Below are 12,246 nucleotides of genomic sequence, written 5' to 3'. Positions count from 1 at the left end.
AGTTCCTCCTGGTGTCATGTGTCGACTTATCTCCTGGCTCTGCGTTAGACACCGTGCAGCTGCTCTTCAGGGGAGGCTGATGGCCCTTTGTTCCTGTGAAGTTTACAGCCTCAGAAATTCTTTTCAGGGTTGCTAAGAGGGAATCCAATAAACGACAGTGTGTTTGGTTTGGGTTATGAAGGATTCAAAACCCAACTTTCTTTCCAACTTTTGCATTCCAGTAACAGTAATTATCAATTGATCCTCACTGCATATTTAATAAATTTCAGACTGAAGAAGTTGGGGGAAGATTTCAACTTCTTCATCATTACATCGCTAGCTTTAATGTGTGCTGCATAAATTTGAATAATAGTTGTATTAACTGATCTTCCTCAGAAGCATATAAATATGATCCTATCACAGACAGAAGGACCTTGAAATATGTGTTTTGATGATGAATGTGACACTGCTCCTCTTGAGTTTGTCATTCCCAGTCTAGTAAACTATATGATTGTCTGATTTTAAAAGACCAATACTAGTCCATTTTAGCTCACTAATGCCTAGGATTTTGATATTTCTCTGTTGCATTTAATTTTTGATGACTTCCAATTTTCCTATATTTATAGTACATAAACTCGACCTCCCCATTATTATTTTTTAATTCTTGTATTGATGGCTCTTACATCTTTTATCACAATCCACCCATTCATCCACTGTGTCAAGCACATCTGCACATATGCTGCCATTTTCATTTTCAAAGCATTCTCTTCCCACTTGAGCCCCTGATATCAGCTCCTTGTTTCTTGCCCCTCCTTCCCCCACCCTCCCTCCCTCTTTAACCCTTGATAAGTTATAGGTTATTATTTTCATATCTTACATCATCCTTCATCGCCCCTCACCCACTTTTCTGTTGTTTGTCCTCCTGGGAGAGGTTATAGGTTGATCCTTGTGATTGATTCTCCTTTCTCCCCTCACCCTCTCCTAATCTTCCTGGTATCTCTTCTCATTGTTGGCCTTAAGGGGTTTGTCTATCCTGGATTCCCTGTGTTGTGGGCTTTGGTCTTCAGCAGTGTGCACATTCTAATCTAATCCAATTTGTAAGGTAGAACTGAGGTCTTGACAGTGGGGGGAAGGAAGCACCAAAGAACTAGAGGAAAGTTGTGTGTTTCATTGGTGCTGTACTGCACCCTGACTGGCTCATCTCTTCCCTGTGGCCACTCTGTGAGGGGATGTCCAATTGTCTACAGATTGGCATTGGGTCTCCACTCCATGCACCACACCCCATTCACCTTATATATGATTTTGTTCTGGGCCTTAGATGTCTGGTACCTGATCCCATCAACACCTGGTGATCACACAAGCTGGTGCGCTTCTTCCATGTGGGCTTGGTTGCTTCTCAGCTAGATGGCACCTTCCCATTATTATTGAACATTTTCAGGTGTTTCTTCTCATTTTGAGTTGTGCCACATCGATAAATAAAGATCTTCAAAGATGCTTTATCTACATCATTAAGACAGCTATTCCCAGTCACGTTTTGAGTGTCTTCAAACCTGAGCAATTTATCTTCTGTCACTGTATTAGGCCTTGTTCCACAGCTATTTGCACAATTTTAGTGGTTAATTTTCAGATGTGGACTCCTTCTTCCTTCTCCCAAGTCTCTTCTTAGTCTAGAAGCTCCATTGAAATTTGCTAACTATCGGTGATCGTGCTGGTATTTGACATTCCTGTGACAAAGGTTCCGGTATCGAAGTAGCACATAAAGCCACTATGGCATGCCAATTAGCAGATGAATGGTGGAGTGTACTGCTGAGTAGACTGACAATTATTCTTGTTATTGTCATTTGTTAAAATTCAACTGCAGCGTTTAGAATTATGATGGCAAAATTGTGTGAGTAAATGATATAATAAGCACACAATTGAATCTTGAGCGACATGAGTTTGGACTGCTTGGGTCGACTTGTACATGGATATTTTTATTAAATTTATTGGACAAATTTTGGAGATTTTCAATAACTTGAAAAAGAAAATAACTCTTATAACCTAAAATGCCAATAGTGTTAATAACAAAAAACAGGTATATCATGAATGCATAACATATAAGTAGATACTAGTCTGTTTTATTAATTACCACTACATATGTGCAGGTATATTATAACATTTATAATTTTTCAAAATTTACATACACAAATCCTTATAGGCCATATGTGTTGTCATTAGCAATTGAGAAAAATGTGAAGAAACATGAAAATACAGGATTAAATAATAACTCATAAAATGAACAGTAGTAAATGCTAAACATACAGCACAAATGCCATTAAGGAAGCCATGGAGGGAAACGGATAGCTGCCTGAGCAGGTTTGTGAAGCAGATGAACATGCGCTATTGTGGAGGAAAACCAAAACCAAAAGCTCTGAAGGACTTTCATTAGTAAAAAAGGAAAATAATCGCCGGGTTTCAAGGTAAGTGGAACAGACTAACTCATGCTACTGTTCTGTGCAAATGCAGTTGAGTTAAGAACTGGCAGCGCATGGTAGTACTTTTCATTATTGGGAAAAGTTGCAAGAAAGTCAGACCAAAATTATGATATATTGCTGTAAAGTTACCCTGAGTGTGCCTGCCTCTTCTGCCTCAACTTTCATCCCCGTCACCTGTGCCCCTCTGCCACCTAGGAGACACGACCAACTCTTCCTTCCCAAGCTTCTCCTCAGCCTGCTTTAACTGAAGAGGATTCATACTGGAAACAGCTTATATGAACTCAAGGTATCAGTAAGTACCATGCAGTAATGTAAATGTGCTTTCTCCTCTAACAATCTTCTGAGTACTGCTCCTTTCCCTTGGCTTACTCTATTACAAGAACACAGAACATGAGACATGTCCGATACAACCTCTGCGGATCAGCTATGTGTGTTGTCGGTAAAGCTTCTAGTCAACAGTAGGATAGTAGTAGTTAAGTATTTAAGAGTTGGACATTATATATTGATTTCCCACTTCCTTGTTTATTGGCATATCTAATCCCCACATTTTAGAAGGGGTGTCTGTGTTACATATTTAAATCTCATTTGATACTTAAATTAACATAATCTAAACATGAGTTTTGTTCTAATGTTTTAACTATGTGAAATGAGATTGAATTATCTTAGTTCAGATCAGTGACTTGGAATATGGTCCTGAAAATATTGAAGGGATAAGCAGAAGTAAGAGAATTCCTGGTACCCATGAAGCTACTCTTACCTCTTTAGCAGCCCACAAAGGGCGATTTTTACTAATGGAAACACATTCAAGTCATTAGCACATCACAGTGGGTGCTGAACATGTTCTGTTTACCCCTCCAGATGCACTCTCAGTCCTCCTCCTTTTGCTCTGGGCCCTGAGAATTACATATAGATAGATTACACTAATGGACTCCCTTGCCCTCTGGCTCTTAATGGGGTTTGGCCAATGGGGAGTGGCCAAGACATGAGAGGGAGAAACAAAGTGATTTTGAGGTATTTATCCCTCCTGATTTCCGAACGCAAGGCCATTGCATCCAGGCCAAGTGCCCTAATGAGAAGCCACAGCATGCAGATCCAGTACCTGTCCGCACTCCCTACCTTTCAATCAGGTTAATGATTTTCTGTTGTTACTACTTTTCTTCTTGTTGGCTCCTTATACAGTTCCCAAACCTGTATAAATAGTCTTAAAAAAATCTCCTCAAACTAGCCAATTTCAGGATATATCAGCCAGGATCCTGACTGATGGAACAATAAAAGGAAGATAAAAGAAACAGGTCTACAATGTTCAGTTGTCTCTAACCTCCCTCAGGGAAGAAAGCAGGCACATCTTTAGGTCTAGCCTTTAATGCCGTACTTAGTGTTCCGCGATAAATCAATATGTATTCTTGTTCAAAGTCACATCTGTAATTGGGATTGCCTGGAGGTTTAAGTGCAACAGATATATGTTTCAGGGGAAGAAAGTGGGCTTCTTACAGTAGGTCCAGTAAGATAATGACACCCAAGAATATCAAATGGCTGGCTTACAGACGTGTCTATCAGGATTCCAGATAACCCATTTAAACATCATATAAACATTACACCTTAATAAGGGCGTACAGACAGTTGGAATACTAGCTAAATGCAATGCAAGCTAGCTCCTTTTGGACAAGGGGACAGAGACCTTTGGCACGCTGCGCCATTGTAACGTCTTAATACTCTCAAAGCTTCTCTGCCTGGTGTCGGCCTTGAGAGTGAGAGTCCTTCTTCAAGGAGCATTTTATCCGAATAATGTTACCGACTAGAGATAGAAAGACTTCATACATTTCAGGTATATTTGAGAGACACTGAATTAGAAATCGGCCTATATTTTGGATGAGGTCAGAGCGGCTGGAAACCACAAAGAGGATCAGTGGGGTTCACTAACTGGAGGGATCTGAGAAACACTCAGGAAAATAAAATGTTCCTGGTTGTGGCCACCACAGACTACCCTGGCCCAGGGTGACAATAGTTGACTGAAGACACATGAGAAAGTCAATTTAAGAAGGCTCACATCAATAGAATTGCCCAATTGACATATAAAATCCCTGTTGAGAAGTAAATCCCTGTTGCTTTAAAGCAATCACGTTTTAAAGGTAGTTTATTATGTAGCAATACTGAACAAACGCAGCCACCCAATGTCAACTTGTAGCTTAGTGCTAATAAAATTCAGAGCATGACATTATTTTTAACTTTTAGAAATATGTTTTTCCTGAAATGCATTTAAACCCCAATTGTTTTTGATATTTGTTTGAGCTTGTTTTATTTAACAAAATGAACTCTTTTATTTTCTAGTATGGTATTACAAGTAAGCACTCTGTACTAAGAGCTATGGAATGAAGCTTTTCCAGAAATTTCTTTATGATGTTATCCTGATTTCATAATTAGGTATAGAAGTATAAATAAGATGGGAAGGACTTAGATACAAAGAAGGTGAAGAGGACTGTAACCTGGGGATTGGTCAGTTTTGCCATGCCTCTGGGTCTGGAAGGCATCCAAGAAGCGGGAACGCGGGGTCCCATGATCATCCAGAAGGAATAGCCATCGGGAGCACATGTGAGATCCTATCTGAAGTGGTGGAGGAAATAGGGGCCCCAGATGCTGTAGCGGTGAGCCCATGAGGCAGGACAGAGGGCAACACTGAGACTGGCCCATGGAACAAAGCAGAGGCCAAGTGAACAAATGACTGAGAGACTGAGGACCAGAGACTGAAGAGAGGGGCAACTGTGGACACACTGTATCCTTTATGTTCTCTGATTCTGACTTGTAGTAACTATTAATTTGTATATAAATTCCATAGTCATAAATACTGTCTGTGAGCCATTGCAGTAGATTATTGATACTAGCAGAATTACAGAATTCAGGTAAAATAGAGTGCTGTTTGTATCAGAACGAAGATGGATGGGAGGTGGAGGTCTGTCTGACTTCTATGGGTGACTGACCCATAGAAGTCTGTCTGACTTCTAAGGCCTTAGACTAGTACAGGGTTGGCTTCTCCCGATTGAAGGTCAGATGTGGCTCTCACACCATTTCGTCAGATGTTAAATATTAAATGTAAATTGCATTTGACTAATTTCAAAATCACTGCATTTTATGATGAAAATAATAATCATCAAATACAACAGTGACCCTTTTTATTAGGCTCTGTACTGAGTCCAAAAAACGCATATGACTTTGAAACCTAAATCTACATGGTTGAAAAATTTCACACATAGAAATATATATTGTTAATTCAACCTTCTATGTTACTCCAGACAATGGGTAAGCTGAGGAACATTGTAATTTAATTTTTGATGAAGGAGCAGAAAAGCAGTGAGTGAATGGAGAAATGGTTATCAAGTTACAAAAGATTTTCTTATTGAATCAGGAGAGTAGCAGAGCAGTAAAGAAACTGGGTAAGGTTAAGTAAACCACATTATTGCAAAAGCAACAACGCTTAGTTCCCCTATGGATCATAATAAGGGTGTACTGGTATATATGATGTATATCCTGATAGTATCCTAATAGGATATACTATGTATACTCTGGTAATATCCCATATCAATCATAAATATATCTATCCTATAGATATAAATCAGCAGACAAAGGCACTTGGATACTAACTGAAAGGTTGGCGTTTTGACTCCCATAGACACACTCCAAAGATGTGACTGTCCTCCTCTATAAAGATTTTATAAGGTAAGAATTTCTACAGAATCCTTTGACCCTGCCTGTCTTATAGGTTCACTATGAGTCTGCATCATCTCCACAGCAATAGGTTTGGTTTGGAATATGTCTATTTACGTATGCTAAAAGAAGCTTATATGGATGCTCATATGTGTAAGTTTTTGTTAGGTGCTCCTGAGGAACTGTGTCATTTACAGCAGCCCCGTACAAACGAGCAGAATTCTCTCGTGATTTTCTACATTGCAATCCTGGTGGAACACATCACCAGGTCTTTCTCCCATAGAACTGTTTGTACTCACTGCACCAACAGAGACACCCACACAAACGCACGTGTACACGTGAGCCGTAAAAGCCCCTTACCCACAAAATGTATCACGCTTATGACAAAGTTCTGTCCCTAGATTATCTTGGTGAAAAAAAATGCATTTTGTATCCTGAAAATATCTTCCCTGAAATATAAAAGAATTTTCATGTTAAAAAATCTATTGAATCAGTGTCATAAACAAATTATGATGCGTCACAGGTAATCTGCTAATGAAATTGTAGGGGCAGAAAAAAATCTTACCCTTTACTGATAATGCAACAGGAAGGGCGGCTGTTTGAATCCAATCGTTCTATAGAAGAAAGATGTGACCGTTTCCCTAAAACTTGCCAGCTTTGGAATTTTATGCAGCAGTTCCACTCTGTCCTGCAGGGTCATTGTCACTTACACCAGACTCAGCAACAGTGTGTTTGTTTGTATGTTTATTTTATTTTCATTTTAGTCTGTGTGGTAGTTGCATACTTTCAAGTCAACTTCACAATATTAAAGTGTAGGGTGGAGTCTAGCCGGTCAATCAGGTACAGCCTAATGGTGCCTCTTGTGGGCCTGACCTTCACATAAGGAGGGTCCTGGGGACCTCTCTTCCTTTCTGCCTTCGCCTTCCTGTTGACAAGTCACCCTGAGACCCTCTGGAGTCTTGTGATGCATCTGTTACCAGTGGATCCACAAGATTTCTCCATCCACCAGCCTGTGATCTTCCTGCATTTTGCATCATTGCTTGTGGCTGAGTGAGTCTGAAGAGGGATTTATGGACTAGTACAGAACTAATGGACTTGATATGGATAGGGCTGCGATATTTCCCTGATATATAACTACTTCTTGATATGAAGCTCTCTCTTATACATATGTGAGTGTCACTGGATTTGCTTCTCTCGTCAACCTGGCCTAACACAGTGTGGGAAGTGAAATAAAACAAGTGAATGAAATACTATATACAAATCTCCAATATGCAAGAGAATGTTAGAAACCAGCAATTTCTCCCCACATTTTTAGATACATTCAATAAAAGACTTCTGGTTTCCTGACAAGTTAGCAAATTGTCATATATTGACAGGGTTTTTTTTCATCTCCAATCAAAGAAAATACTAGAAACTCAGTGGAAGTTTATGTAGTGAGAAAGTAACAATAAAACTGTGAAGTCTCAAATAAACAGAGATAGTTGATTCCTAGAGTGACCATGAAATTGTAACTCAGAACAGAAGCTGGATGGACCCTCAGGCTCCAAGGGCTTTTTCATTTCTAGCAAAATAACACATTTTGAAAGAGTTACAACAGGGGCGGCGCTGCTTTTCTTTTTCACTGCATAGTGTTTGTCTTAATAGACTATTATTTAAAAAACACATTAAGTTTCATTAATTACTCTTGGTGATAATGGTTGAACTTGTTTACAAGACCACCAGCTGTGTTTAGAAGCTGCAATTGCTCTGCCTATTCTCTAGAATTTGTTGTTCTCTATTGTGTGTGTGTGTGTGTACGTGTGTGGGGGGGGGTTAGTTATTTGGGGTGATCTTATTTGAGTTGAATAATGTTCTGTGGTAGCACCTGATAAGTAGTTTCCTTCCACTCCAACATCTTCAGAAACTGACCCCCACAGAAGTGAGACCTCCTCTGCTGAAGTGTTTTTAAGAGGTACTAAAAAGGGCACTGATAGCTGGTTCATGGGTAGGTAGGCAGCCTCCCTGCCTCCTTACTTGGGAAACCAAACTAGGAGATTACATGACCTGAGACGAAGCCTGTCGTTGTCTTGGTGTTTATCCTTGTGGTAGTGGACTACTACATATTTTCCTTTTGTGATTATCTAATTTCACTCAGCATAATGATTTCCAGGTCCATCCATATCATGAGGTATTTCATTGCTTTTTTTTAAGGGATGCACAGTATTCCATTTGAGCAAATAATCAGGGAAGCAGGATTAAAGAAGAGTGGTGTTAGGATTGGAGGAAGCTTTCTTAACAACCTGCAATATGCAGATGACAACCTTGCTCATTGGAAGTGAGGAGGACTTGGCCCACTTGCTGATGAAGACCTAGGACTACAACTTTCAGTATGGGCTACACTTGATGTCAAGAAAATCAAAACCCTCACAATTGTGCCAATAGTTAACACCTTGGCAAATGGAGAAAAGATTGGAATGAACAAGGATTTTGCCATACTTGGATCCTCAATCAGTGCTCAGGGCAGCAGCAGTCAAGAAAAAGAATGGTTTACTATGTTGGCGTGAATCTGCTGCACAAGACCTCTTGGATTTAATGAAAAGCAAGGTTGGTATTGTGAAGACAACTTTATGTCCAACTCAAGCCTTCTTTTTCTTTTTTTTTCCAACCACATTCTATGCATGTGCATTTTGGGCACTGAATAAGGAAGACCAAAGGACAATCTATGCATTTAAATTACTGTGCTGGCAACGAATATTGAAAACAAAATAAATGGCCAAAAGAACAAACAAATCTATCCTGGAAGAGTACAGCCAGAATGCCCCTGAGAGGCATGGTAGTGAGACGTGACCTCATGTACTTTGGACATGTTATCAGGAGAGATCAGTCCCTGGAGAAGGACATCACGCTTGGAAAAGTAAGGGGGAAGGACAAAAGAGGAAGACCTTTGATAGGATTAATTGACACAGTGGTTGTAACAATGGGCTCAGACATAAGAACACTTGTGAGATGGTGTGTGACCAGCCAGTGTTTCAATCTGTTAGATATAGGGTCGCTATGAGTCAGAAATGACTTAATCAGATGTAACAACAACAACAACAACATGGAATTTCTATTCCCAGGTGGTTTACGTATCTCCATATTGCTTTCCATAAAGTTTGAACTTGTCTACCAGACTACCAGCTCTGCATGAGTTCCAGTATCCCGGCGCACTCCAGAGCTTGTTGTTCACTGGTTGTGTGTGTGCGTGTGTGTGTGCGCGCGCGTGTGTGCGTGTGTGTGCATGTGTGCATGCGTGTGCATGCGTGTGCGTGAGTGTGTTTAAATGGGTTATTATACGGCTGGAAGGTGATGTTGCATCATTATTTTTATTTGCATCTCCCGGTTGCCTAGTGATTATAAAAGCATTTCCTCACTGGTGAGTTGTCTATGTATGTCCTTTGCCCACCTTTTAATTTGAAAAGGCGTGGTGAAGAAGTCAGGTATTTCTCAACTATCAGAAAAAATATTGTCTGAGTTCTTAAAAGACTAATCTTCAAGCAAGCAGTCATCTATGTAAGGCATCAACAAAGTCCACATGGAAGAAGCACAGCAGGCTGTCTGATCCAAAGATTTTAAATAATAAAATCCAAACTCAGAGTCTAAAAAGATAACATTTGGTTTGCAGAAAACTATGGATGACAGTGGAAGCCCAAAATCCATTGCAGGCTCCCTATGTGGATTACACCTCCGCGATTCCCTGTGAACACAGTATAGGGATGTGAACATTCTCGCGATCAGACAGGGCATTGTAAGGACCACTGTGGGAGAGGGAGTTAGGTTAAACTGTTACACCATACCATTTGATCTCCCCTTTGACATATTTTAAAGTTGTTGCAGTTTTAAATATTTTCTGCTTTCTTTTCGATTGAGGTTCATCTCTGTTTTGTTTTGCCCTTGTTGCCTTTCTTGGGTTTTGGTTTGTTGGTTTCTTGTTTTTGTTTGTATGCTTTTCTGTATAAGGAATCCAGGATAGGTAACTTGAGAGAGGCAATAACTGGATCAATAAGTACCTGGGCTTATGACCGGGGAGACTGAAGGAAAATGAGGAGCTCACAACAATGAGTGTGAGAAAGAAAAAAAATGTTCTGAAATTGATGGTGGAAATGATTGCATAACTCTTCTTAATATGACTGAACAATTAAATTAGAGGATATATGAGTTATTTCCCCAAAAAACTTTTTAAAATTGAAGAAAAAAATCATGTGTGCTTGCTTTTCCAATTGTAAATAAAATATAGAATATAGACTAACATCTGGAACTTTCTTATATTATATTTAGAAACTGAGGGTACTCCACATATTGTTTTTTAAATATTATTTTTCTAATTTCTCAACATTTCACTCAGTATCAGACATTTTCCATTAGTTTGCTTAGGAAAAGAAGTTTTTTTCTTGCTTAGTAATGATATATAGAAATCAAAATTTTATTAAAAAATCCTTCATCCCTCTTAAACCAACTTTCTTTAAGTAGTATTAATTATTTAAAAGAGCCACTAACTCTATATTAAAATTATCAAATTAGGAACCTTGAAAATGAACCCTGGTGGGGGTATTGGTTATGCATTGGGCCACTAATTACAAGGTTAGCAGTTCTAAAGCACCAGCCACTCTGGGGGAGAAAGACCCGATTTTCTACTCCCACGAAGAGTTACGGTCTCAGAAAGCCTCAGGGGGAGTTCTACTCTGTCCTGTACAGTCGTTACAAGTCTAATCAGCTCTATGACAGTGAGTTTGCTTGTTGTTTGATTTTGTAAAGCATCCTTGGTAATATTATCCTTTTAAAAGATAGTAAATCATACAGCGGTGGGAGACCAACCTCTCCACAATCAAATGGGTCCAAGGGGCAGTTGTGTAAATGAAGGGTAAATTAAGGGAACAGCAGACAAGGCGTGTGAGGGCTCACCTCTTCCATGATGATCAGAACCGAATGAAGGAGGCATGTATTGTCGCACAGTGTACATAACCTCGGGCATGCAAGCCAGGGTAAGCACGTATGTGCAACAGGAAGGGGTTGTATCACAGGCATACACATAACAGGTGGGGGCCAAGCTAGGGGTGTACACGTGATAGGAGAAGGAGGTATTAGAGGCACACATGTGACAGGAGGCACATAAGTAGCAAGATGGCAGGGTTCTAGAGTGAAGGCGGGGGCTTAACCTTGGTCATCTCTGAGCTGGCTTGACCTTAAGTGTCCCTGAGCTCTTTCCCAGGGGAACAAACTATGATCCTGACCAGAAGGGAATGGGCTGTATTTAGGGTTAGATAGTCTGACTGCGATTGATAGGAGATAACCTTGAGGCAGACAGTCTTCAAGCAGTTAACCTTCAAGAGTTCAGTAAGCAACCATATGCTTGCAAGCAGTGCTTTAAAATTGGCTTTATAATGGGGGTACACCGTGCAGAATAACTTTTACTTAGGGGATTATGATAGGGACTCATCTCCTATCGATAAACATGAAGGCCTCTCCAAGGAAGCCTCCGCCTCCCATTGTCCCTAACATATGAGTGTAGAGAATTTGTCCACATAATCACTCTCTTCCAAGTTCTCAATTTCCCACATACAGAAAGGATTCCTATTACTCAGAAACAAACACAACCTTCCTTAATGTGAGTAGAACACACTCTGATACCTGCATCAAATTACAAATATTTGAATAAGATTTTTAAATATTATAAATTATAAGATGGTTATTAGGAAAGAACATCAGACAAAGGAATAATTAACTTGTAGGGAAAATGACATACTTGCTTGGCACCTGGAGGATCAGAAGTGCTCTCTACATCCTTGTCCCAGACACACACGCATTGTCTTGCTCAGAGGCTATTTAGGCGACGCTTCCATATTCCTGCAGAATTTGCATTATTTCAGAATTGCTGGGTGCCTTATCTTTCAAGCTCTGTAAAAGTCTTTATTAGCATAGTGACATAGTCCATTGTCACAGTCAGGTTTGCCTTATTAAACCAGCAATTCGCAATTACAGCTGTCTGAAACTTCATAAATGATGGTAAGAGGGGTGATATAACAGCTTTATATATTTCACTGGTATTATATTTAGCCAGTTGGAAAATACAAAGCCA

The sequence above is a fragment of the Tenrec ecaudatus genome, chromosome 5 (assembly GCF_050624435.1).
Source record: "Tenrec ecaudatus isolate mTenEca1 chromosome 5, mTenEca1.hap1, whole genome shotgun sequence".
NCBI lineage: Eukaryota > Metazoa > Chordata > Mammalia > Afrosoricida > Tenrecidae > Tenrec > Tenrec ecaudatus.
The sequence above is the reverse complement of the archived record's forward strand: the minus strand, read 5'-3'. Positions refer to the sequence as shown.